The sequence below is a fragment of the Amphiura filiformis genome, chromosome 16 (assembly GCF_039555335.1).
Source record: "Amphiura filiformis chromosome 16, Afil_fr2py, whole genome shotgun sequence".
In the NCBI taxonomy this organism is placed as follows: domain Eukaryota; kingdom Metazoa; phylum Echinodermata; class Ophiuroidea; order Amphilepidida; family Amphiuridae; genus Amphiura; species Amphiura filiformis.
In genome coordinates this window covers 60,827,298-60,852,365 of record NC_092643.1, presented here as the reverse complement: position 1 = coordinate 60,852,365, position 25,068 = coordinate 60,827,298, and the positions used below count along the sequence as shown (strand labels likewise).

The 25,068-nt window shown below is 34.9% G+C and overlaps 1 long non-coding RNA gene across 1 annotated transcript in view; it reads right to left on the bottom strand.

Annotated features, from left to right (window-relative positions):
• Positions 1-23,534, bottom strand: part of LOC140136297 (uncharacterized) — a 272,880-nt gene extending 249,346 nt beyond the window's left edge. Inside the window, exon 1 of the long non-coding RNA XR_011856643.1 lies at positions 23,230-23,534. This is a non-coding gene — a long non-coding RNA (uncharacterized lncRNA). The remainder of the gene's footprint in view (positions 1-23,229) is intronic.
• Positions 23,535-25,068: the final 1,534 nt, after the last annotated feature.

Below are 25,068 nucleotides of genomic sequence, written 5' to 3'. Positions count from 1 at the left end.
ATGGCAAGTTGTACAATATATTCATTAATTACTATCTTTAGTAGACGGCATTTGTGTGGCACTGGATAACCTACTCAGTTGGATTATTCTCATGACACTATTGAATCAATCTAAATTTTGTGCTATCTTCAGTAGATAGCAAGTTGTACAATAAAAACAACTTTTGCTACTAGATAGCACGTTGTACAATAAAACAACAAATTGTACAATAAAACAACTTTTGCTATCTTCAGTAGATAGCAAGTTGTACAATAAAAAACAATGTTTGCTATCTTCAGTAGATAGCAAGTTGTACAATAAAACAACTTTTGCTATCTTCAGTAGATAGCAAGTTGTGCAATAAAAAACAATGTTTGCTATCTTCAGTAGATAGCAAGTTGTACAATAAAACAATCTGCACTAAATGCCAAATTGTACAATATATTCATTAATTTAGTGACTGCAAAATATAATAATATATGTTAACGACTTAGAATATTGGTCTATCCAAATTCCAAATGGGGAGAGAGAGCCAAGTAATTTTGACATCCATATGGAAACTCACATTCATCTCTAATAACATCTTATTACATAGCAAACATACTTTGTACACATCAAACTTCAGAGAGGGATGAATTATTAATAACATGATCAAGTTTTTCTCTTGTGTCAAGATACTTAGTAACATGATTTGCACGCAAGTATATTGAGTCGGAAATGATGAAATGTTTCTTGTCCCAGTTTCTTGTGTACCAAGATAACATGAGACTTAAAGTTACACATGAGTTTTATTCTATATTCTAGACACCAAATGTCTTTTTTAAAAAGCAGATAGCAAGTTGTACAATAAAACAAACCCTTTTGCTATCTCAAGTGGATAGCAAGTTGTACAATAAAAACAACTTTTGCTATTTCCATTAGCAAGTAAAAAATCTTTTGCTATCTTCAGTAGATAGCAAGTTGTACAATACAAACAACTTTTGCAATCTGCAGTAGGCCTAAATAGTAATTTGTATAACAAGCAATGTTTGCTATCTCCAGTAGATAGCAAGTTGTACAATAACAAGAGCGCTTTGTACAATTTCTACCGCAAACTGGTGGACCGAGTTAAGCCTATCCGTTGACCCCATATGGCCTTTGACCTCGGTTTTCCTCTGTCTGATGACCTTTGACCTCGGATGACATTAATTTATTTATTAATTTATTCGATTATTTATGTTTTACTTATTTAACTGACTATACTCTCTCTTTCTTTCTTCATTTAAAGGGTTAATATAATGCACCCCTATTTCACAACATTGTAAAATCCTATAAGGGGCTACAGGACCTTTATTTCACCTATATAGAAATTTGGCAAGTTGCCACAAGAGTGTCCTAACCTGTTAACCATACAGCTGCACTGAATTGAAGCTCACTTGGGAGGGGGAGTAAAATGGACGAAACTTTTAAAAGTATTAGGAGTAGAACCCCTGTGTATTTTTATAGTATTTTTCTTTTTTTTCTCTTTAATTTGACACCACTCAGAGGGTTATAGCTTTGTGGCATTCAGAGATATGACCAAATGGTTAGTTAGTTAGTAAGCTTGTAAGTAAGCTAGTAACATACACTGATATAGGGTGTTTCCACTATGCGGTCCATCAAAAACAACTTTTGCTATCTGTAGTAAACAGCAATTGTATAATAAAAAACAAACATTTGCCATCTCCAGTAGATAGCAGGTTGTAAAATAAAACATCTTTGGCTGTCTTCAGTATATATCATTTGTACAATAAAAACAACTTTTGCTATCTGCAGTAAATAGACATTTCTATAATAAAAACAACTTTTGCTATCTTCGGTAGATAACAAGTTGTACTATAAAACAACTTTCGCAATAAACACTACTCGGGAGCAAGTTCTAAACAAGATATATAATACATTATGCATTGCTGTGATACATGGAATAGAGAGTTCCCGTGTTTTGGGTTACCCGCCATCTTGGAGGGAAACCTAAACTCCGTTTACAATTTTCAGAATACCAACACTCGCGCAATAATTAGCAAATGTTATTTTGTAGAATGTAGAACCAATATGGTCATTGACCAAATCAAAGGAATGAGGAATACGGCGGTGCGAATCATGTTATAAACACTATTGTAGTCCGTTCCGCTTGAAAACACGGGAACTCTCTATTGTTTTCATATTTTACAGTTAAGAATATTTGGTCTGTCCACAAGTGGAGAGAGTCAAGCAATTTTGGCAAGCCACATGGAAACTTGTTAATACCACAAATAATATTTTATTACATCATAGCCAACATGATTTGTACGCACACAACTTCAGAGAGGGATAAATTATTTATAACTTCATCAAGTTCTTTATCTCGTGTCAAGATACATAGTAACATGATTTACACTTAAATGTGTTGAGTTGGAACTGAAACATTAATAACATGATGAAATGTTTCTTGTGTGTCAACATTACAAGAGATTTACACATGAGTTATGTTTAATTCTATAGTCTAGACACAAAATGTCTTGGATAGTTTGAAGAAATAGATAGCAAGTTGACAAACAGAGATTTTAGACAGTTATCTCAATATTTGATTTACTTGATATATTATTTCATCCCACATCCATGGGATTTCATCAAAAAGTGAAGTGGTGTGGTAAACACCTAGTCATGTGACCCACAAGGTAACCTGTGGCCACATGGCTTGATGATCGGCTTGTAGATGCCAGATAACACATGTCTCCTTTTGTCTTAGTTGAGGTCAGGGACTAAGGTGGCTATGCCCTCTGAAGCCATCTAGAGTCTGAGTCAAGCACTTTGACATTGTCCATATTGAATGTGTGTCCTTCTGAATTAAGATGCACCCCACAGGAGAAGATAACAAGTTGTAACATAAAAACAACTTTTGCTATCTGCAGTAGAGATACCAAGTTGTACTATAAAAACAACTTTTGCTATCTTCAGTAGATAGCAAGTTGTACAATAACAATAAAAACAACTTTTGCCATCTTCAGTAGATAGCAAGTTGTATAATAAACAACTTTTGTTATCATCAGTGATAAAAACAACCTTTGCTATCTTCAGTAGATAGCAAATTGTACAATGCAAACAACTTTTGCAATAAACACTACTAGAGAGCAAGTTCTAAACAAGATATAATAATACATCATGCATTGCTGTTGACTGTTGTAGAGTATGCTGTATGCTGGCATTGTTTTCATGTTTGACAATTAAGAATGTTTTGATCTATCCAAAAGTGGAGGAGTCAAACAATTTGACATGCCACATGTAAACTTGTACCTATCATCAATAATATCTTATTACATAGTCGCACGCAACTTCAGAAGGGAATGAATTATTGATAACATCATCAAGTTTTTTCTCTTGTGTCAAGCTACTTAGTAACATGATTTGCATGTAAGTGTGTTGAGTTGGAAATGAAACATTAATAACATGATGAAATGTGTGTCAAGATTACATGATTTGCACATGGGTTATGTTTAGAGTCTAGATATTAATGTCTCAGACACTTTTGAAAACTTCAATAAAAATAAACTAAAAGTCTCAATGTCTACTGGAGCATATTAATGCATTTTTCATGTCAATTTTATTTAAGTATGGTTATGGAAATATCAAATTCATATATTTTATATATTTATCATGATTAAAGCCATGTAAAATGCATTAACTATCCGTGTGGCACTGGATAATCTACTCAATTGGAATATTCTCATGACACCACTGAATCTAATATAAAGTTTGTACAATAAAATTAACTTTTGTTATCTTCAGTAGATAGCAAGTTGTACAATAAAATTAACTTTTGTTATCTTCAGTAGATAGCAAGTTGTACAATAAAATTAACTTTTGTTATCTTCAGTAGATAGCAAGTTGTAAAATAAAATTAACTTTTGTTATCTTCAGTAGATAGCAAGTTGTACAATAAAATCAACTTTTGCTATCATAGCAAGTTGTACAATAAAACAACTTTTGCTATCTTCAGTAGATAGCAAGTTATACAATAAAACAACTTTTGCTGTCTTCAGTAGATAGCAAGTTGTACAATTTAAGTAACTTTTGTTATCTTCAGTAGATAGTAAGTTGTACAATAAAAACAACTTTTGCTGTCTTCAGTAGATAGCAAGTTGTACAATAAAACAACTTTTACTACCTTTCTCTTGGTCGGGCTGACGTCACAAAGGGGAAATAGCCTTGTAAAACCAGTGTGCGCATGCGCCTTTCTCGAGCTGGTTGCTATGCGCGCGCTTGTGCAAAGGGGACGAAGGGGACAATGTTCCCGGATGTCTGACCGAGTGAATAGTAAGTTGTACAATAAAACAACTTTTGCTATCTTCAGTAGATAGTAAGTTGTATAATAAAAACAACACAAATTGCTACTTCCAGTAGATACCAGTAGATAGCAAGTTATGCAACGAAAGCAACCTTTGCTATCTCCAGTTGTACAATAAAACTCCAGTAGAGAGCAAGCTCTATTGATGGAACTGCTTTCATCAGTAGATAGCAAGATATGGCATGCATTATATACATGAAATTGTTTTAGTTTAGGATATTATGTGGAGAGAGTCAAGCAACTTTAACAAGCCACATGGAAACTCATACTCCACTCCAATAACATCTTATTACACAGCCTCTTAGAACATGATTTGTACACATGTAATTTCAGCGAGGGATGAATTATTGATAACATATCAAATTTTTCTCTTGTGTCAGTTTACTTAGTAACATGATTTGCACATAAGTATATATGTTGAATGAAATGAAACATTAATAACATGATAAAATGTTTCTTATGTGTCAAAATAACATGAGATTTACACATAGCTTATATTTTATTCTGAAGTCTAGACACTAAATGTCTCGGATACTTTTGAAAATATCTAATGGAGCATATTAATGCATTTTTCATGTCAATTTTATTTCAGTATATCAAAATCAATATTTTTGTATTTTTGTCATAATCACAGCTCTGTAAGATGCATTTACTATCCATGTTGCATTGGAGAACCTACTCAATTGGATTATTCTCATGACACTCTTGAATCTAATCTAAATTCAAATTTATTCATTATGTCTACATGACTTATGTACTCTAATCCTTTCCCTACCTAATTTCATAATATCTCACAACATGGGTGCCTCCCCTGCGACAGGGCGGAGCAAGTAATACAGAACCCAAACCACTCATATGGGTTAGGGTTAAGCAGCAACATATGCCCACCAAGTGTCCACTACCACAGTAGGATTTTTTTAAATCTTTGCCCCCTGTGACAATGCACCGGTGTGTCCAGGATTTGTTCCTGTGGGGGGCTCAGAGGGGCTTACAGAGTTATCCGAGGGCTTAATGGCTAAAATCACCAAAAAAACGGCTGATTTTACATGATTTTTAACAAAGTGTTGGGGTTTTAAGCCCCAAAGCCCACTGGACATGCCACTGCAATGGACCCCTGAAATATGCCCCTTATGTAATCTATTTACAGATCACAAGAACTTCTTTCTGTCCATGTGTCTTTGACATGTGAATTGACGATGGATTCTTAAATGTTTGGTAAAGAAAATTCTAAACTATTCAACAAAATACTTAAACATGTTAAATGCTACTCACAACCAGTTCAGTTTATATTTGATCTGGTTTCAAAAGGTGACATATAGAACAGTCTTGATGTTTGTCTGATGTCCTGAAGTAGTGATCTCAAGATATTATGATATGACAATGTAAGATCACCCCTTGAAGGAGGCATCACATCGAGACAACCTGACGCATTGGCTCCTAGTCCAACATCCCATGACAAAGGATTTGTGTACAAAGAAGAAGTCAAAAATGCCCAATGTTCAGAAGTATATCTCAATGTATGTTATACTGTAAGGATTTTGTTTTGCCAATAATGGCAAAAAATTGTGCAGAACTGCATGGGAAAAATGGGGTGGGGGGATTTCGAACAGCAAGTTGCAAGAAATGTGCAGGAAATACAAGTAAATTTATTGGAATTATGTGTAAAACAGTATACTTTTTTGAATAATTATTACAATTTTAAAGAGAATTGAACACCTTAAAGTTGTGGAATTAAAGAAATGAATATATTACCATGACATTACCTATACTATTTCAACTGGGACTAAAACGGTATAGAAGATAAAAAGGAAACTTATTTTACTAATATTTCATCTTGTGAGTCACAGTACATTCAAAATTTGATGAAGTCCCATCGATATGGTGATGAAATATAAAATATGCAAGTCTCTTTGTTGAGGAAACTGTTTTAAAAATTAATTTTACCATATTTTACTGACAATATTTGGTATGAAAAATTTAATCAAATGAGAATATGCTGAAAATGGTATATGTTGTAGTGTTGTGGGATTCCAAGATGCGAAAATTACTAGACCTGCCCATAATCTCATATAATGTTACTATATGGTAGACATTAGCTTGAAGGGAAATTGCTACATTACATTACACAGTATAATGTTACCATCATCCCTACTAACCCTTTATGGATCTATTTTGAATACAATCAAAGATTCAAATCTTTTTGTTTAATAAAATGTGAAATTGATAATCACATAAGAGTACTTTATGCCAAAGCACTCAAATTTGTGTAAACAATCAAAGTCTTAGTTACAGTGCTTGAGACGTCACCAGATTTTGCTAAGATATTCAGAATGCACTTGCACACAAACCTATCTTCATTGAAAACTTAAAAGCCATTATGGGTGTAATGTTACAATAAGTACACTTCAAGTCAAGATATTTTGATGATAGGGAAATCCCCTTACAGGATGAAGAAACAATATATTAAGAGCATACACTCTTAGTAAAAAGGTTTACAAGGAGAATCTAAAAAGGTTCTTAAGCTATTCTGTATTTTGTACCTTAAATAGTTCCACAAAGAACTAAAAACAGTTCTGCAAAAAAAAAAGGTTCTTAAGCTGTTCTGTATGTAGAACCTGTATAGTTCCTCAAAGTATTAAAAAGGTTCTGCAAAGGTAAAAAGAACCATTTTAGACATGAAAAAGGTTCTGTAAAGGCCAGTAAAGTTGATTTTAGGGTTCTTGGAATATCCTAGAACTACTAGAATCCTAGTTGCCAGGCCTAGCTCTCCTGTATGTAAAACCATTAGAACCAATTTTTCTAAGAGTGTACTTATTTAGCACATTGGAATAACCCATTGTTTCATAGACTACAGGCTATTTACTAACAAGTAAAGTTCCAGCATCACCCGCTAATATGAGGGCCAACTATTCCATGAAGTGCGAGAGATGAAACTGCTATGTACATACCACATATCTTAATGGTCTCTCCTATAAATACAAAGACACGCTACGATCTATCGCATAACGCGAAGGAACGCAACACTAGCGTGATTTGTTTGACATGCACGATCGAACGATCGGCCCTCATGAATATGCGAGAATTCACAGCTTACAAAGGATAGGGACTTCAGGTGTTGGTGAATAGTTTGTATTAGTAGGCGCATTGTTCTTATCACAAATTATAATTGTGGATTGGGGGGTATCCATGCTTACCGGGCCTGAACTTGTCCCCCCATGATATTAATATGGTGATACTGCAGACAACAATAAAACAACAAAAACATGCAGAACATAATTCAACCACATCCCAATATCCTTAGTATAGTGACGTACCTTGCACAATCACATCACATATGCAGAACAAATACATTGAGATATTCCATTTAAAGTCCAAACTCCCCCTGTGGAAAATTATAGAATATCTTCCACACAGGGAGTATGAATTTCAAATAAAATTACTGCATTATCCAACTTTATTTGGAACTCACCCTCCCTTTATGGAAGATTCAGGTTGACTCCTTCTCAGAGGGTGTATGTAATTCAACTGGAGCTGCCTAATATGTTCATTCCATTTAAAATTCAGCCCATTTACATGTAATCCAATCCATGTTTTATTTTGCAGTATAATGTAAGGTGTTTGATCCCTTTCTTGCAGATTACTTACAGCTCTGATGCTATTAATATTTATTAAAGAAGTATTTTGTGATTCTAACTTACTCTTTTTATGGTATGTTTCAGTATATATCCACAAAAAAGCTTACCACATTTGCTCTAGTTAACTCCCCTGGGGCATTGCATTTACCAAAAGGGGATGTTAATATGTCTTTTTTACAACGATAAGTCCAATTATTAAAAACATTGCTAGTATCGTCTGGCAATGCAGTGGTTCTCCACAAACAATACGGATTGTCTACAAATGCTGTCAACACTGTCAATAACAATGGCTGTTGTGAAATTGGTGATCAATGTTCAAAATATGGCCACTGCATTGTAATTTTGTTCTAGTTTCACATAAATACAAAGTTCACAATATTTTTGCCATAGCAAATTAATCTACATGAAATGTTTTGCACACAATGTAGCCAGAGGTTTGCGATGGTGTAAAAATCTCAACCATTTTTCAGAAAAGTGGGGGGTGAGCCTGTGGATCACAAAATGCCCCCTATCCTAATAAAAGATCTAACCATTACCCCAATTTCTGATTACTTTTAGAAAAAATACGCCCCTTTTTTTAAAGTCCCAAAACCGCTGCTGGTCTTGTGTTTTTGGAACAAGTATGGTTACCTGATCAGTATACCAAGAAAAAGACAACATATTGAGATCCTAAAAAGCATACCTTTTAAGAATTTAACCACATCATAAAATCCATTTTCGCAGAAACTAAAAACCTTTTATCATCAACATAGCAACGGCTAAGACACTAAGCAATAAGTGGCTGCACACTCCATCGCAGATTTGTTTCCGTTCAATACACCAGGCTATTCCATATTGAAATCCATATGCCCCCTATGGAAAATATGACCTTAATCTCCCACACAGGGAGTGTGAATTTCAAATGGAGTCACCCATTCAGGTAACTCCATTTGAAATTCACACTCCCTGTGTGGAAGATTAAGGTCATATTTTCCATAGGGGGTGTATAGATTTTAATTGGAATGGCCCATTAAGCATTGAAGCGATGTACTACACATAAACAACAAAATAAACACAATCAAATAAGAGTACATCATCTTGGGGTTTGTAGTAGATGTTATTTTATTAAATTGAGATGGAGGTAGTGGGAATAGGACCCCATTGGAAATAAGCTTACATACACTAGGATCCACAACATGCTCATCTATCAAGGCACAGTTCTTTAACCCCAATACATTTGTACATTCATTGAATGACCTTTGAAAAATGTGGGTACTAAAACTCATACTCTGCAACTTAAGGTCAAATTTTGCTCTATGATTGTTTAATTGAGGTTATTGGACTATGCTACTGGAATGAGGCCATTGTGGTCCATAGTGATATTAGGTTTATGGGTCAGCCTAGCATCACAGCTTGTTTGACGTCTGTGATGGTGATGTGTCTTTTGTGTAAATGTGGTATTGAGTTAATTAGCCCTCTTATCATTGTTTTTTCTTTCTTTTTTCTATTGCACTGTATATTTTTGTATCTGTTGATGAAAAAGAATTAAAATAAATGACAATGGTCATGATGACAATGACGATTTTGGCAATACCTAAGTCAATGGCCATTCCAATGATGACGAAGATGACGCAATTCATGCAATGGTGATATACTATTCATAAATTCATACACTGCACTTGGTTATCCTTGCATGGTACATAAGTCACTTTCAGTTCTGTTTAAGAGAAACATTATCTAAAGTGTGGAGTGTATCCAGGTTTTTGACCCCCAAAAAATTCTCTCAACCAAAATGGTCCAATCAATGTAAAGGGGATAATAGTAAAATTGAGATTCAAGTCAAACTGGGGAGAAAAAAACCCAATAACTTACATAATGAAATTGGCATCAGGAATAGTATGCTATGTTGACAAGTTGATCAATTTAAATAAAGTAACTAAACAATAAAATAAAACTAATCTAACAATACCTTTTTTTTATGTCAAGCATATCTAGGCATTGACAGCTGAAATCTAGGAGATAACGCTGATGAAAGTTCGGCCAGGCACAAGTGACCTGGTGAAGGGGGTCATCATGGATAGCTGGTCAGGGAATTTTTTACAGAACAGGCAAGTGTAGCCAATAATCTGGCCAATTACCCTGATCCGAACTGACTGTAAAGAGGTCTTTTATTATGGATCATCTGCCCCGCTATTATCAGATGAGCCACAGGGAGAGCGGACTTATTTTTGTTGGTCCTGCAGGGAATTGAACCCAGGACCTCTTGCACCAAAGGCAAAGACCTTAGCCAGTGTGCCACGCTGCTCCCACACCTCCCATACCTTCAACAATGTCAGAATCCCTCAATTCCTACTATCCCTGCTCCTTAAGGTATTTTGTTACTGCAAACATAATAATTTGATAAAGCTCCTTGTCCTCTTGACAGCTAGATGAAAACTAAGTGAAGTGAGGCATATAACATAAGGTGGCAGATTCTTAATTAAAAGTGTTAATTCAACTATCGAAGGTTAAGCCTGCTGAACTTTTATGAAATTAACTCTGAATAACAGGCGCAGTATATCACAACAAAGTGTCTCCTGGTCAAATTGAGAGTAGATTACAAAAAATATATAAATGAATAAATAAAGTGTCTTCTGGTGAATTTCAGAGTAAATTATAAATAATATATCAATGAATAAATAAAGCATTTTCTGGTCAATTTGAGAGTAAATTATAAATAATATATAGGCCTAAATGAATAAATATTAATAAAGTATCTTTTAATAAATTTCAGAGTAAATTATGAATAATATATAAATGAATAAATAAAGTGTCTTCTGGTCAATTTGAGAGTAAGTTATAAATAAATAATAAATAGGCCTAAATAAATAAATAATAAATAGGCCTAAATAAATAAATAATAAATAGGCCTAAATAAATAAATATATAAATAAATAAATAGATAAATAAATAAATAAATAAATAAATAAATAAATAAATAAATAAATAAATAAAAAAAAAAATAAAAAAATAAAATAAAAAAAGCAAGCAAGCAAACAAACAAACAAACAAACAAACAAACAAACAAACAAACAAACAAACAAACAAACAAACAAATAAATAAATAAATAAAGTGACTTCTGTCAAAGTAATCTGCATGGTCAAATTTGCTTTAAAATCAGATTTTAAGCATGCAATTGAACAGAATTATTTGCAGACAAGTGAAAGCACTTCTTTGAATGAATCAATGCAAACCACACTTTCATATTATGTCAAATGTATTGTTACGAACATTTAACTCCCAACTCAACTCACTGTAAGCATCTATTTTAAGCTATAAAGTACTGCTTGTTATAGTAGGCCTAATGTCTCAAAGGGCCACTCAGCATGTCAGATCAAATTGTACTTCTGATATGCGAATCTAGACTATACATTGTTAGACAGCTTATGTATGTGTTTGTTAAAACTATAATGTATTAGGGTAGTTGAACTGTTGGAAATAAAACTCTTATAAAAAATCTTATAAAATGAAATCAGTTAATTTTTTTCAAACCTGATTTTTTTTTGTTATATTTGCAATGTTTACATATATAAACCAACTTGCATCTAATTCATGGTGCACAAGGAAAAGGTTGTCCAAAAATCTGGCATTGAAAAACTGACACGCTAAAAATAATCATATAATTTTACCTATTTTTGAGCACAAATCATTGTTTTGATCAAATGCCCATGTGATGCACTCCAAAGAGCAGCCCCTATTCTCCTTCCAACTTTGCTATGCCACTAATTGTATAAAAGATCCTTTTTCCAGACTCAGGGACTCTCCAGCCCCTGCCCATCCAGTTGCCCCGAAGACATGACCTTAATCTTCCATACAGAGAGTATAAATTTCAGATGGAGTCACTCATTTATGGGAGTCACCCCATTTGAAATTCCCTGTGTCCAGGGGTGTATGGATTTCAACTGTAATAGTCCTTTGCGAAAGTCGACTTGCATCACTTCACTCGATAACAAGTAGCCTTACGGGTTTGCTAAGATACAATCCAGAGTGTCTGATCACAGTACATTGATTAAGATAAATAAACAAAATGTGATTTGATAATGTACATACACAACAAACCATGTGTATTTTTAGCTCAAATTTGATCAATTATGTGAAGTAAGGTGTGGATAAATTGTTTTCCGGCCAGTACCCCTGCCAAAAGGTTTATTTCCTGCAAGTGTCTGACCACAAAAGACTGAGCCTGTGAAAAATTATGTTTAAAATTGATACAAATAAAAAAAATTATGTAAATATGACAGTTTAACTCTATTTTGTAATGGAAATGCATACAAATTTCCCTGTAAGGTATCCGTTCAGACACATACATACACCTAATTGTAAACAACCAGTGACGGTGCAAATGGGGGAGATCAGAGGGTATCCCCCTCCCACAATTTATGTTTTTGTTGCTCACCTGCCAATCAGGACAAAAAAAACCACAATATAATCCACTATTTTGAGCCAAAATCATTATATTCTTGAAGAAATTCATTATGTTTGTGTGAAACAATTAACAGAATGTTCTTCTTGCCAAAACCAAATGTGTTTTACTGACCTGACAGTTTTGGCCATCTTACTGTCAGGACAGTAAAATATAATTTGGTTTTGGCAAGAAGAACATTCTGTTAATTCAAAATCATTATATTTTGAGCTAAAATCATCCTATTTTGAATCAAAATCACCTAATTTTAGGAAAAATGTTGGATTTCCCCCAAATTCATTTTGCATCCCCAGGCCATATTGCCACCACCCTGCAAAAACAAAAATTCCAGGCACATTCACTGCTGTTAACCATGGACATTGACCCACCCTATAAAGTTTTCATTATGCACACATTTAAGTTTTATTCACCTTACTGCGTACTTTAGTAGTAAGTTTTTACCATACAAATGCAAATCAATTTGACATGTCCAGTTTTCATTCTATGAAAAATCTGCCTCATGGTTGTTGGTTGAACATTGGTGCTGATGCTCTTTAATGTAATTATTAAGCAAAATAATAACATTAAATGCCCAAGTGTTTCTATAAGCGGTGTGGAAGGACCATTCCCCAGGCGGTGTGCATCGACAATCCATCAAGGAAAGTGTGCTAAGTGATTCTAAAAGCATTTTGCAATTATATTAGGGGAGATAATTTTGTTATGGGGTAAAATTAAACATGAAATATTGATCGAATGTGTGTGTGTGATCAGCTTTGGATATCGAAGATTGATAGGCTACGATTTTTTGATTTTTAATGCTCTGAATGCTAGCTATAGGCTTCAACATAAAAAAGTCCCAAATTTTGAGAGATATTTTCTCAAAATATCAAGAGTTTTCTCATAACCACTGAACCAATACTAGCCTTGTTTGTACTCGTTTTAGTGCATTTTTCATGCTGATTCCAAATATGGTCATTAAAATTCACAATTCTAAAATTTTTGAATTTTTAAATTTTAGCCTAAAATAACTTGTCGTCTGCAGTTGACACCTGCATGGAGAGAGTTAAACTCTATTGAAGGAATTGTGATCAACCAAGAAAATAGTGGTAGCAGGATGAATGGGACTGCTGTATAAGTAATAATTTTCGCTTACAGTTATTTTCGCAATTTGGAGTGAGAGAGGTATTTAGACATTTGTTATTTTCGCAATTGCTCAATCCTGCCCTATACTTTTGATACATTATGATTTCACACCACCATGGTTGTGCGCCCTTAATTTCACTTCTCAGAAAAAATCTTGACTGTAAATTGCTGAAAGCCTAAGTCTTGGTGAACTTTTAACATGGTAATCACAATGCTATCTTCAGTAGATAGCAGATGTCAGAGATACAATGATTCTGCTTGAAAATTTTTTTTAACCAGCTTCTTGCTCAAATTATGCTAAAAATAAGTTAATTAGATTAAAATAGTCTGAAATTAAGGACAATCAGAAACATGTTGGATCATTATTACATATTTTTGTGAGATGCTAATCTCATGGTTGGAACTCCATTAGGAAAATAAAACCATCGTGAAAATAATTGCTTATATCAGAATGTGTTGAGCTTTCTTTTCATTATTCAAGTGCTTCCAAGTTTCTTCAAGTATCTCTGCAAAACAAAACAAAAAACAAACAAAAAACACCCAAGCAATAAAAAAATCCTGAGATGAGTTAAGTCTAAAAAAAAAAAAAAAAAAAAAAAAAAATTGGCACAGGTTCACTCCTTAATGCAAGGGTTCTAACATGCACTTGGTCATTTTCATACAAGAAACATTATCCTAGACCGGGATCCTAGAGTACAAAATAAACCATATAACCCCATCTCCTACTCCAATCTTTAAATCCCATTCTAACCCTAAATCAAAGTTTAATACACAATTAACGCATAATGCATTTGTAATCCTAAACTGCATCCCTACTCTTTACCCAAACTCAAATTTAAACCTTAACTGCAATATTGAACTCTAACACATAACTCTGATCCAATACTAATCCTTACTCCATGCACAATACTAACCTTTCCTTTCCATAATCATAATCCTACCCAAAAAAATCCTCTCCCATATTTCTTAGACAGCAAAAAGTTGTAAATGGAAATAAGTTAAACTGTGTGTATTTCTTACATGAGTTTTATTCCCAACAGTTCAACTACCCTAATACACAATATTGTCCATAAAGACTTTATTTTTTGTTTGTTTTTATCAAATACAGCCTGCAACCATCTTCACAGCCATTTCTCAATGGAGGCCAAAGCAATTTCTCAACCAATCTTCCCTGACGCAAATTCCACGAAAACGAGTACAAAAAAATGCTTGTCTGAAGCACGGCTGATGATTTTGTAGAACAGACACCTTGAACCAGAACATGCCTTGCAGCTAGGATATATAACCCTCCTCATATAGATGGAGTGAAGATATAAAAGATAAAGCAAAATCCAAAAAGAAGCATGTTAGAAATGTTATAAATCTACATTTGTATGACAGTTTGTTTCAGTTCAATAGTGCTTTTAATCAAGTACAATCATGCCTAGTATTGGATCTGTAATTTTTGTGAAAATTTGTACCATGTTTGGAAGAATCACAGAATTAACCCCATGAGAACTACATTTGTACCTCCCAATTCGCCAAAAAGAAGTTTTCATTATCAATTGGCCCAATCAGCAACATTGTTAGAATAATTTCACCACACAAAAAATTGGGGTGAATTATTTGCAAAGCTCCATTCTGATTGGTGATTAAAGTGAAAATATCATGTAATTGACCAATCAGAGGCAATGTTAGATCGGCAGGTAGTGCTCAGGGGGTTAAATGACTTTCATGCAATAATGAAAGGTCCATCATCAGCAGTTTTGCAAAAATCAATGGCAGGGTGAAATCACTATCTATATCCTGTGGGCAAGTCCAGCATGGTTGTACTTTCAGTTAGTTGCCTTCTGCCATTAATGTTGAATCAATATTTATGATATTGATTCTAGACGAATGGTAGTTGTCTGTAACATTATTCCTTGAGTCATATAGCTACCAGCTAGGGTCACACAACTTAAATTTTTGCAGGGGTGTGCAGCCAAGGCCAGATTTCACAACCTTTCTCAGTTCTGGGGATGGTCCAGTCATTGTTTCAGAATGCCCATTTTTTTTTATGTCGGGCATATCTAGGCATTAACAGCTGAAATCTAGAAGATAATGCTGACAAAACTTCAGCCAGACACAAGTGACCTGGTGAATGAAGGGGGTCGCCGTAGATACCTGGTCGGGGTATTTTTACAGGACAGGCAATTTTTATCAGGTCTTTCATAGTACTCAAATTGAAGGTATGTCATTTCAAACGGCAGCCATTGGTCATAAGTATATGATTTTCTTGTTCTTGCACAGCATTATTAAAGCTTATGTCTAATAGTTCTTTACCAATAGCCCGAGGATGAGATAATTGTCCAAGCTGTCAATAATGACAGTACACTTGTTGTTTTTTATAGGTCAATTCGATAGTGGATCAATGACTGATTGCAATTACTGAATATGATGCTGATGTGGGCAGTAGACACAATGTATACAACAGGTTTGTCATTAAGCAATTAGGGCAGAGGTATATCCTAACAAGTGCTGGTCAACGGGCAACTCACTTGACCCTTTTGCATATATCTCAAAGTAAGATTTTATACTTGCAAAGGGTGTTGATTGTTTATATGCTTTCATAACTTAAGCTTGTTTTAATACTATATACGCAATGTGAAACAGGGCCGTAACAAGCGGGGTGGCGGGATGCCATAACTCAGAGAAATTTTTAATGTTTTTCTTTATATCTTTATTTCAATTTGGGCATATATTTGTATTTTGGCTGGGTTGCCCAACATTTTTCAACACTGCTACGGCCCTGATGTGAAAACCAACTTTGTGCATGAGTTTGGGCAGTCATGAGAAGCCAGGTGAAAACTAACTTGCTATGAAGGGTGTGGCGCTCAAAAAGCTGTTCCTTGTTTGTAAATCAGACAGTTTCCCGCTCCTTAGCTTTTACATAGGATTTCAGAGCTTGATCTTTTGATATGCTAAACCTTTCCCAATTTTATGTGCACAAGGTTGTTCCTACACAAATGAATAAACATAAAACTAGTGTATCACACAAGTATACAGTGCAGACTAAATATCACATTAGTGTCATGATGGTGTACCTGGGATTTTTGTCAGTGGGGCAAGTCCATGTTGGGGAGGGGGCCCAATTTGGTTCCCAAAATCAATTAGCAAAAAATGAAAATAAAAAAGGTCATACCTAGTTTATAGATGCAAATCTCACACAAAAATAGCTCAGCAACTGCAAGGAGGGGGAAGGGACCCAAATGTGAAATTTTAAGGCGTAGTATCTGCCAATCCGTCATGGAGAATTTCGTTTCAAGCATTTTAGCCATTATTGATTAACAGCTGAAATCAAAATAATTGAAACGGGCCAAGTGACCTGAAAAAGGGGTCACATTGAATAGCAGGTCGGAAGATTTTGAACCTGGGACCTCTCGCACCAAAGGCAAAGACTTTAACAAGTATGCCACTTTTTTAAAGCTTACATTCTAAGCAACATTCTTCAACAAAACTATCCTCAATTACTGTATAACTCACATTTTGTGTACGATTTGCATTGTTTATAAAACAAATATTGCCTGCCTATGTTTATGCAATGGTATCACTCTGTCAAATTTGGACTATTCCATTTTACTCAGATTCATCTTGTGAAATGGAAAAGTCCAAATTTGACATCATGTTATATTTTTATAATTGCACTAGTTCAGGTATTCAATAATTGTATCCTATTCACTGGATCCATTCTTACCTGAGAGCTTGTGCAATTTGATCAATGAACATTTTTGGTTTATTGAGGTGAACCAATAACCGACCCCTACAATAAATGATATTGTCTACATTATTTGAGGTGATAGATAATCTACCCTTAAAAATAATAATTATTGCCTACATTATTTGAGGCGATTAATTGCCTATATAAGGTGATAGATAACCTACCCTTAAAAATAATGGTATTGTCTATGTTATTTGAGGCGATAGATACATGACAAATGCTTACACCAATACTTTTATCCTCTGACCCCTTACAGGCAATATCCTCCTTTTTGTTCCCCCGGGCCTCACACAATTGTATTGTATGTACATTTTTATTCAAGTGTGACACATATGCATGTATGCGCATCATATTCCACATCACACCCACCTTGATTCATCTTCAAACACTAAAAGCCAAAATAATGTAATTTCCAAAGGCACGTACAGTTCAATAACCGCCATTTAAAAGCATAGCTTAACATTTTGACCTTAGGATGTGGAGAACTAACCCTCTCCACACGTGGTTGTTGACTGCAGACGACAAAGTCCAAATTTTCTTCAAAAATTCAAAAATGTCAGAATTTTGCATCTGTATGACCATATTTGGCATCAGCATTCAAAATGCATTACAATGAGTACAAACAAGCCCTCTATTGGTTCAGTGGTTCTTGAGGAAGCTTTTGATATTTTGAGAAAATGTCTCAAAAATTAGACTTTTCATGTTGAAGCCCTGAAGCGGGGAGGCCATGGATGCCCCACTTTTTAGAAATTTGTTATGTTTTTCTTTAAATCTTTACTTCAATTTGGGCATATATTTGTATTTTGGCCACTCCACATTTATAATGGCCGCCCCCACATTTTTCATCGTTGCTACAACCCTGTAATGAAGCCTATGGCCAGCAGCACACAAAGCAGTAAGTTTTGTACCCAAAACATTCAAAGGTCAATCGATGAGTCTATAAACATACTTGGGTTAAAGATTGTGCCCTGACAGATGAGCATGTTTGAGTTCCTAGTGGTTCAACAAATTAGGCTGTTTCAGTTGAAATCCATACACCCCTATGGAAGACATGATCTCAATCTTCCACACAGGGAGTGTGAATTTCACATGGGGTTACCTGAACGGGTGACTCCATTTGAAATCTACACCCCCTGTGTGGGGTCATGTCTTCCACAGGGGGTGTATGGATTTCAACTGGATAGCCCATTCTCTTGGTCGGGCTACAGACCTCGCACAGGGCAAAAAACCTTGTAAATCAGTGTGCGCATATGTAGTTCTCCTCCTCAAAGGGGACAAAGGGGACAATGTTCCCGGAATTTCCAACTGAGTGAATTGATAACCATCAGTACAAGTGTTGTCTAGGAAGATGTATGTAAACTTTATGTAAACTCAAAGTTCTCTCTAACTCAATTTCATGTATATCTAGTCATCTATTTGTTTACGCTTGTTACATGTAAGGCCCATGAAAGTCAATTCCGAGTTTATCGTCCCTTTTTTTTCCCCAGGTTGGTGAGGTGACTTTTTCATTTTTCATTTTTCATTATTTCATCAGATTTCATTATAATTATTGACCTAAAATGCGTGTTGATTTAAAGCCACACTCATACATGTTATTTATAAACATGTTTTTATATGGGTAGGGACTAGAAAAGTTAGAAAAGAGCCTGGTTTTGCTTCCAAGTTATGACTTTATATGTTTTACAAACAACAATATATGTTTCCAATTGCTAAAACTGGTGAAAACACTGATACTTTGAAAATAATTAATTATTTTGGCATTTTTGAAAATTTGACGCGGTGTTTTGGTTTCCAAAAAGTGACGCCTTGGCGAGGGGACGATAAACTCGAATCGACTTTCACGCGCCTAATATGCTGCATTTATACTCAACTGCTTCTGCAACAAGACAGCTAGACGCTTTTCATGAGCAATTAAATGGAGAGGATGTTGAACTTGTAACCAGTGTTCACCTCTCATTAGAATGTTGACGAGCCAAACAAAGTATTCTTGTCTAACATAGTGTCCAATTTGTGAGGCCACTTCTTCCCTCTTCCCACCTTTGTACACCAGTTGGGATAATTTGAGGGAGTTTTTGCTGTTTCAGTGTGCATATTCTCATCATTGATGGTTTGGTGAACTGTCATTCAACATGGATTTAAGCGTGATCCTAAAAATGACTTTTATGGTGACCCAAACTAATTACAAGACCTCTTCTACATTGAGGCTGGCTTTCCCTTTTAAAGGGAATTTTTATTTCAATATTCATTATTTCAGCATATTGAGTAAAGAATAACAAAATTAAAATTTGATGGAACTTGTAAAATATGACTTTAACTATACCCCTACAAGCACACGCATTGGAACATATGCACAAAATGAATATTATGGTTACACATACCAAGTGGCCTCCTGACCAGTCTAGTCTGCAAAAGTCTGTCAGACAACAATGTAAACACACTAGAAACATCCAGAGTTCTTTAATGAGAAACATTGTCAACACATAATCAAACTTAAATAGTCTTGAACATTCAAAACAAACTTGATACATCATGTTATATGTTCTTGGCTCCCAAGTACAGACTTAATTTATATGCCATCGTGAGGCTAAAGGGTACAAACAAAACACACAAAATTTCCACAAAATAGTGGGGGTGTGTTGGATATCTTTATACTAGGATCTGACAAACCTGCCTACAGTTCTCTAGCTATAGTATTCTGTCGGTTAGTATTGCTGAATAGTGCTCTATCACTTGTCGATTCATGAAACTGCTCCGGAAAAGAAGCAAAAAATTAATAAAGATCAACTTTGTTTGGCAGAAACTTCACACTGGTACAATTAAACCCATTTTAAAGGAGGATTTAGTAATACTAGCATCCTCTTTTTATGACATTTTTCAGACTTAGATATCCACAAAAAAAGCTTACTATACTCCCAAAATTTCAGTTCAGTTGATTCTGATTTTGCGTTTGCGAGTTATGCATGATTATGCGTATTACACTGCTCCATAGGCCTCTGTTGTAATCTCATTCTGGTACACCAGAACGTAATTCAAATTTGACAATGCTTTTGCTAGACTTAATTAATCTGCAAGAAATTGTTGGTACATAAACATTATGTAGCCAGAGGTTTCCAGCAATACAAAAATCTCAACTTTTTTTGAGAAAAGTGGGGATGAGGCTGTGGATCATGAAATGCCCTTTTAATACCTTCATAAGCATGATAAGGAGTAATGCAGAATTTTAAATAATAAAAAATTCCCTTTAAAAGGGAAAGCCAGCTTCAATGCAGAAGAGGCCTTGTAATTAGTTTGGGTGGTGGCATTTTTAGGATCACTCTTTTTTATGATCCATCATGTTTCATGACAGTCCACCAAACCATCAATATGATGAGAACATGCACACAGAAACAGCAAACCAAACATTAACTCCTATAACTTCCTGTCAACTCTTTAATTAATTACTCCAAATTGTTCTGTCTTTTTGTCTTTTTTGCCTTTTAGGCTACCCTTAGCTCATTATTAATATAAAGAAATACACTGCAGTTTTTAGTTAATTGGCTAAAAACGGCCATCCTACTTGCCTTATACATGCACATTAATTTTATATTAATTAGCAATTTATACTTAATATAGCACATTATAAAATGTATAAAGACTGATATTGTTCAATAGGTCTACAGGTATATAAATTATACCCATATCAAAAATAGGCCCTGAAATTGCATCAAATTTTTCCTGTTGAAAAGACAAAACTGATGTTTAAGATATCAATTATTTCATAAATGACATTTTGAGTCATTTTTATCCATAAAACGATACAGGATATAGGATATTTTTACTTTGACTTTTACGTCCATAAAGGTTTTAATCATGTTATCAATACACTCACATCTCATGCTGTGCTGATCTCCAGGAGGTCTGCAAATGTAAATCTAAGAACGCCTGATAACAAGGATACTATAATTTTCTTTAGTTGATATGCTGTGGAAACTATTATAGGCCTGGCATATAACTTTTAATGTCATATTTCCTTCAAACCATAACTTTTGAAATTCTCACTGCTTTCATTCGTTGAAACGGCAAAACATACTTTCTTTTTCTTACAAATCGAATAACAGGTCTTACATATATTTTCACCATAAAAGGTTCCGCATAAAGTAATTCAAACCAATGTTAGTACCCGTAATCTCTTTAGCAAACAAAGACGATCTCCGAATTAGATAGCCAGCTCTTAGCTGGCGAAAACCTTTTGTTTTTGCACAAATTGCTATTGTCTATTTATAGTATAAGTGATGGGTGTCACTTAAACAAAGAAAACAAGTGACTGCTCATTTTTGCAGAAGCAATCTATGAAGACCTTTCTCCTGCACAAGTTACTGTACTGAAGATACCTATACCTGCAGTGTCCATTCTCTTACATGCCCAAACCCATCGTAATTACAATAAATAAAATTATCCTGGACATGTACATTTTAGCCTCACTGTAGTTGTGGGCTGTCAACTTATGTTTGAAATCTTAACCACTTAACTGAAAAAATGTTCCAACTGGTTAAACAATTTACTGAAAGTCAGCATTACTGAGAGAAGGGGCGTAGCAAGAGCATCAGGGGCCCATGGACAAGGAGCAGTGCACGGGCCCTTTTAACCAGGACGGATTTACCTTATGGGGGCCCTGGGCCAGGCCCAAATTTGGAGGCCCGAACTCACGTGCCGAGGAAGGCATTGGTCAAGTTTTGGTTTACGTATTATAGAGGGGATAACATATTTTGCTCGATGTTACTAGGACATTTGGACTATTTTAGCCTCAGATCAACATGAATTTTGCAATTTGAATGCGCGCGAAGCGCGGAAAATTTTACAATTTTGCCCTATTTTGGCCAAAAAAACATGCTGTTATTGTGATTAAAAGAAAGATGCATAGGGCAATTTTAGGGCCCCCAAATTTTGGTGGCCCTGGACCCGTCCCATCTGGCCCAATGGTAAATCCAGCCCTGCTCTCCATTGTCAGCCCTTATTTAATTTTTCGCTTTTGTGCTCGGGGCCCCCAGAACCCTCGGGGCCCATGGACTTCGGCCACCCTGTCCCCCGCTTGCTACTGGCGCCTGGAAAAGAGATAATATAGAATATACTGCAGGATGTGTTATCCCATTGATATAACTCTAACAGTACTGTTTCATGCAGCATTAGAGCATTTTTACATAACATGAAAGAATAGGCTAATACAAGCATTAATGATCAATTTCTTTAATCAGATACGTAGATTAAATTGTCAAATAAGTGCAGTTTTTAAAAGATGGAAAAAGAGCACAATATTAGGTGACCCTACAGGGAAGCAGGATCCGCATCAACATGCACTCCTGGGATGCATTTCAATGTCATCGCAAATCACATTTATAATGCACTTTAAAAATAGCAAATTTCATCTTTAATCTTTACAAATAGCAAATATTTTATTCTTTAATCTTTAGAAAGAGTAAATAATTTTATCTTTAATTCACTCCTTTGAAATTGCAGTCAGACCTTGATTTATCTATTTCTTTTCCTGCCAGGCACACAAAAATGCACTTTTACTGGAAATACTTTTTACTGACAACATTAATGACAACACTATGCAAACCAAAAACATTGAGGTAAAATAAGGCCCAAAAGGGTCTGATTTTAGCAGTGGCGTAGATTTCTTTTTGACATTGGGGGATGGGTTTTTTAAACATTTCTTAGAAGTATAGTAAATCCAGCACCTTTTGGCAACAGAATAAGTTTATGGTTTGATTTGATCAAAAGGGGGCACCCCGGTCCTTCCCCAGCTAGTTAAGCTCCTGAGTACGCCTACCTTATTTGAATTTCCATGCATTTCTGTAAGCATGCATACCCACAATTTTTCAATGTGACAGGACCATTCAGAAGTTTGCAGCACAAAAATCATTGAGCTCTAGTTATAATCCAGATTATCCGCAAGGAATAATTTCAAGAATATTCAACTAATTTTACACTTACCTTACAAAATCCAAGCACACTTTTAACCAATCACTAATTAAGATCCACTGAGCGACGTTAACATCCAAATTGTGTCACCAATCCCACTTCGCAGAGAGTCGTTGACTTATAATACACAATGTACTGTATTCATTCAGCAACTCCGTATAGCACTGGCAATTAAAACAAAGCCCTTTAAAATGTTGCTACTTCAAAAGCACACTTGATGCGGATGCAGAAAAAGTGTTCACTTCCTAATAACAACGGTTGTCAATCAACCAAGTTATATTGTCTTAATTATAGCTTTAAATGTAAGCACATTTGATGAAAAAGTTCATCGCACAAGAATACTGTTGACAGTTGACTGAAACATTGAATAGTTTGAACTATCTAATTATAGACAGTCAATTAACTTCTTTAGCAACTATTTTTATCTACAATAATAACCAACAAAATTGAGTTTGGCACATAGAGGAAAAGCTACAAAAGGTTGAATAGGAGTCTTGGTTGGCAGAACACCAGTTTAGACTGACATTCCAGGAAGGTAACACAATACGGTTATATTCCCAAAGTGATTGCTGTGTCGGAATATATACAGTAGCTTTAGTTGCAATAGGGTTGTCACGTTAACGCTGCAATATGATCCATGCACACACAGTGAGGAGAGATACTAGACACGGTGTGCGGTAATACGCCACTGTGAGTCGTGAGCACGACAATGTTATACTTGGTGTGTTGGTAGAGATACCAATGAATGGATGTTGCTGGCGTTGTGTGTACTACTCACTGTGGACTCATTTATTTTATTAGAGGAGGATAGGTATTACGTGAGGAGATGTGGACTCATTTATTGTGTTAGGAGGGGAGTTTGAGAAAGCAGTACATTTAGTGGAGATAATTATAATAAACAAACACAGACTCGGTTCATCTGGACTTAATTTTTTAGGTTAGCCTTCTTACAAATATAGGATCTATAATAGCCATCTGAAAAATCTTTAATGCCATTATGTACAATCTTATAAAATTATATTGTTGTTTTTTTTTGTTGTTTTTTTCAAACCTGATTTTTTGGCATATTTGTAATGTTTACACATGTCCCAACACACCTAAATGGAATTAGTCAAATTTGTTGTTTGTCAGGTCAACAGACAATTTCGACATATTCAGTCATTATTATATTCAGTCATTAAGTCCCATATAGAACACCATGTTAAATGCCTCTCGTTGAGAGGATTTTCATGAATTGAGGAGGTGCAATTTTTCACATCTTCTTGGAAAAGGATGATTGCAAAATATCATAAAATTGTGAAAAAAATCATAAAAGTGTCCAGATTTCAAACTCAAGATGGATTGTAAGTAATTTACACCAACAAATTATTATGAAGACATTCTTCTAAGGCAAAGCCATTAGCAACATTTCTATAAGACCTATAAAAGAAGGTAAACAGCAAAACTAATTCACATCTTTTGCCTATGTCAATCAAACTTCGATTGGTCATTGATTGGTTACGATAGCATAACTAGATAGACTAGCGCTGTGCTAACCAATCACGGGCCACACAGATTTTGATTGACAGGGATGTCAGATACAAACAAAGTGTTTTTTACTTCTGCCTTTATAAAGAGTATCATCGTTTGTCAACAACAAAATATTTCTAGAGATACTTAAAGTTTTGTATGGGCTTCCAAGAGTCCAGAAGTGGGACTCATATTTACACCAATTTTTACCAAAAAGAGGAACCATTTCTATACCAGAGGGACAGATTTTGGGCAAAATTTAACACACAATTTGACAATTTTTCTCAATATTTGTTTGCGAAAGAAAACACACCTGCCAACCAAGTTCTGCAAAAAAAAAAA